The sequence below is a fragment of the Macaca thibetana genome, chromosome X (genome assembly GCF_024542745.1).
Source record: "Macaca thibetana thibetana isolate TM-01 chromosome X, ASM2454274v1, whole genome shotgun sequence".
NCBI classification, from domain to species: Eukaryota; Metazoa; Chordata; class Mammalia; order Primates; family Cercopithecidae; genus Macaca; species Macaca thibetana.
In genome coordinates, this window is record NC_065598.1 from 90,562,232 (window position 1) to 90,566,539 (window position 4,308).

At 39.4% G+C, this 4,308-nt stretch overlaps 1 pseudogene; it reads right to left on the reverse strand.

Annotated features, from left to right (window-relative positions):
• Positions 1-2,469: 2,469 nt before the first annotated feature.
• Positions 2,470-3,344, reverse strand: LOC126945325 (bifunctional phosphoribosylaminoimidazole carboxylase/phosphoribosylaminoimidazole succinocarboxamide synthetase-like; annotated as a pseudogene).
• Positions 3,345-4,308: the final 964 nt, after the last annotated feature.

Sequence of the window (4,308 nt, forward strand, 5' to 3'; positions counted from 1 at the left end):
GAGGAGGTAATTGAATCATGGGAGTGGTTACCCTCATCCTGTTCTCATGATAGTGAGTGACTTCTCATGAGATAGAATGGTTTTATAAGGGCTTTTTCAACTTTTACTGGGCACCTCTTCTTCCAGCCATCATGTGAAGAAGAATATGATTGCTTCCTCTTTTGCCATAATTGTAAGTTTCCTGAGACCTCCCCAGCCATGCCAAACCATGAGTCAATTAGACCTCTTTTCCTTATAAATTACCCAGTCCCAGGCAGTACTTTATAGCAGCATGAGAACAGATTAATACAGTAAATTGTGACAACAAGGTAGTGGGGCACTGCTATAAGGATACCAGAAAATGTGAAAACAACTTTGGAACTGGGTAACAGGCAGGGATTGGAAGAGTTTGGAGGGTGCAGAAGAAGACAAGAAGATGTGGGGAAGTTTGGAACTTCCTAGAGACTTGTTGAATGGCTTTGACCAAAATACTGATAGTGATATGGACAATGAAGTCCAAGCTGAGGTGGTCTCAGAGGGAAGAATGTGTTGGCAACTAGAATAAAGGTGACTTTTGCTATGCTTTAGCAAAGAGACTGGTGGCATTTTGCCCCTGCCCTAGATATCTGTGGAACTTTGAACTTGAGACAGATGATTTAGGATATCTGGGAGGAAAAACTTCTAAATAGCAATACATTCAAGAGGTCATTTGAGTGCTGTTAAAAGCTTTCAGTTTTATGTATTCACAAAGATATGGTTTGGAATTGGAACTTATGTTTAATAGGGAAGCAGAGCATAAAAATTTGGAAAATTTGCAGCCTGGTGATGTGATAAAAAAGCAAAAAATTTTCTCCAATTTTCTGAGGAGAAACTCAAGCTGGCTGCAGAAATTTGCATAAGTAACAAAAGGTCAAATGTTAATTGCCAAAATGATAGGGATAATGTCTCCTGGGCATGTCAGAGATCTTCACAGAAGCCCTATCTGTCACAGGCCCAGAGGCCTAAATGGGAAAAAATGGTTTTATGGGCCAGGCCCAGGACCTTGATGCTTTGTGCAGTCTTGGTACTTGGTGCCCTGCATCTCAGCCATGGCTAAAAGGGGCCAACGTACAGCTCTGGCTGTTTCTTCTATGTGTGTAAGCCTAACACCTTGGCAGCTTACACATGATATTGGGCCTGTGGGTACACAGAAGTCAAAAATTGAGGTTTGGGAACCTCCACCTAGATTTCAGAGCATGTATGGAAATTCCTCGATGTCCGGGCAGAAGTTTGCTGCTCAGGTGGAGCCCTCATGGAGAACCTCTGGTAAGGCAATGTGGAAGGGGAATGTGGGGTTGGAGTCCCCATACAGTGTCCCAACTGGGCCACTGTCCTCCAGACCTCAGAATTGTAAACACACCAAAGATTGTACCATGCATCTGGAAAAGCCGCAGACTCTCAATGCCAGCCCATGAAAGCTTCCAGGAGGGGCCTGTACCCTGAAAAGCCACAGGGTGAAGCTGCCCAAGGCCTTGGGAGCCCACCTCCTACATCAGAGTGACCTGGATGTGAGACATAAAGTTGAAGGAGATTATTTTGGAACTTGAAGTTTTAATAATTGCCCTACCGGATTTAGGACTTGCATGGGGCTTATAACCCCTTCTGTTTTTGCTAATTACTACTGTTTGGAATGGGTGTATTTACCCAATGCCTGTACCCCCATCGTATGTAGGAAGTAACTAACTTTCTTTTCATTTTAAAGGCTCATAGGTGGAAGCGACTTGCCTTGTCTTAGGTGAGATCTTGGACTTAAACTTTTGGGTTAGTGCTGGAATGAGTTAAGACTTTGGGGGACTGATGGAAAGACATGATTGTGTTTTAAAATGTGAGAACATGAGATTTGGGAGGAGCCAGGGGAAGAATGATTTGGTTTGGCTGCATCCACATCAAAGTCTCATCTTAAATTATAATCCTATAATCCCTGTGTGTTGTGGGAGGGACCCAGTGGAATGTAACTGAATTATTGGTGCAGTTACCCTCATGCTGTTCTCATGAGAATGAGTGAGATCTCAGAAGATCTGGTGGTTTTATAATAGACTTCTCTCCCTTTTGCTGTACACTTCTCCATTCTGCCATCATGTAAAGAAGACATGTTTGCCTCTCTTTCCACCATGATTGTAAGTTTCCTGAGGCCTCCCCATCCATGTGAAATTGTGAGTTAATTAAACCTCTTTCCTTTATAAATTACGCAGTCCCCAGCAGTTCTTGATAGCAGCATGAGAATGGACTAATACAGACACTGTGATAAATGAAATGCCCATATAGAATATTTTCTTTTTTTAGGAATTAGGTGTTCATATTTATTAATATGGATCCAGAGAAGCATTAATTCACTAATACATTTCATTTGTGTTCTCCAATTTAAAATCACCTTTTAATCTTGCTTGATTTTTTTTGCAGCTAAATTAGAAATTTATACTTTCTCTATAAGAAATACAATGAGGTTCTTTCTTATAAATTTCATTCTCTGGTTTTCTTGTGGGCCTGCTTCAAGAGAATTCATGTGTTCAAAATGATTCCTTGCAGTTTTCTCCATGTCTAATGCTTATTTATTCCAAATATCTGAGCAGCAATCTGAGCTGATCCTTCTGGAGAAAATATGGTTGAACAGTCAAGACCACTGGGTAGCTGAAGAGAAGATCACACATCCTGAGTTCTCCAGATAGGTTTAAGAAGAACACAACTAATGACTGGAGACATAGAGCTGCCATACATTACTGGTCCCAAACCATTTTTTCCACTTGCCACTACCACAAATACAATATAAATGCTATTCCCTTCAAACTCAGCTTTACTCTTCAGAGTTTCATCTGGTCCATTATGTGTGGATGTTACTCAAAGTTCACATGGAATTCCCAAATTTCCATAGGCCTTCCTGATTTTTTTAAAGTGACAATTCTCTCTGCAACCCACTCTTTTTTTTTTTTTTTTTTTTTTTTTTTTTTTTTTTTTTTTACCATTTGGAGCCCTTCAAGATTTACTTCTTTGAGGTCCCAATACAACCATTTGTCTTTCTGTTGGCTTCAATCTCCTGATGGCCAGAGGTCCCAAAAATCATTATCAATAATACCAGCAAGAAAAACTTATTGGATGGTTACATAAACACCAAATGTAGTCCTCATTCCAACCAGTGTACAGTTCTGGGGCAACCAGGATTTCTCCAGTATTTAAACAGTATTAAAAAAAAAAAAAAAAAACCTGTATAGCATGATTCATGATATCTACTTCGTTTGGCCTATAGCAAGTCCAATGAAGCAAAATTTTGCAACAGTTAGCTATTCCTCAGTCAGCTGTGGGTCATTATTGGCATCATCCTTGAAAAACATCTCCACTGTGAGAATAAAATAGACCCAATAAAAAATGATAAAGGGGATATCACCAGTGATCCCACAGAAATGCAAACTATCATCAGAGAATACTATAAACACCTCTACACAAATAAACTAGAAAATCTAGAAGAAATAGGTAAATTCCTAGACATATACACCCTCCCAAGACTAAGCCAGGAAGAAGTTAAATCCTTAAATAGACCATTAACAAGTTCTGAAATTGAGGCAGTAATTAATAGCCTACCAACCAAAAAAAGCCCAGGACCAGACAGATTCACCACTGAATTCTACCAGAGGTACAAAGAGGAGCTAGTACCATTCCTTCTGAAACTATTCCAAATAATAGAAAAAGAGGGACTCCTCCCAAACTCATTTTATGAGGCCAGCATCATCCTGATACCAAAAACCTTGCAGAGACACAACAAATAAAGAAAAATTCAAGCCAATATCCCTGATGAACATTGATGTGAAAATCCTCAATAAAATACTGTCAAACCAAATCCAGCGGCAGATCAAAAAGCTTATACACCACCATCAAGTCGGCTTCATCCCTGAGATGCAAGGCTTATGCAACATATGCAAAGCAATGAACGTAATCCATCACATAAACAAAACCAATGACACAAACCACATAATTATATCAAAAGATCCATAACATCAACACCCCTTCATACTAAAAACTCTCAAGAAACTTGGTATTGATGGAATGTATCTCAAAATAATAAGAGCTATTTATGACAAACCCAAAGTCAATATCATAATGAACAGGCAAAAGCTGGACGCATTCCCTTTAAAAACACCACAAGACGAAGATACCTCTTTCACCACTCCTATTCAACATAGTATTGGAAGTTCTGACCAGGGCAATCAGGCAAGAGAAAGAAATAAAAGTATTCAAATAGAAAGAGAGGAAGTCAAATTGTCTCTGTTTGCAGATGACATGATTGTATATTTAGAAAAC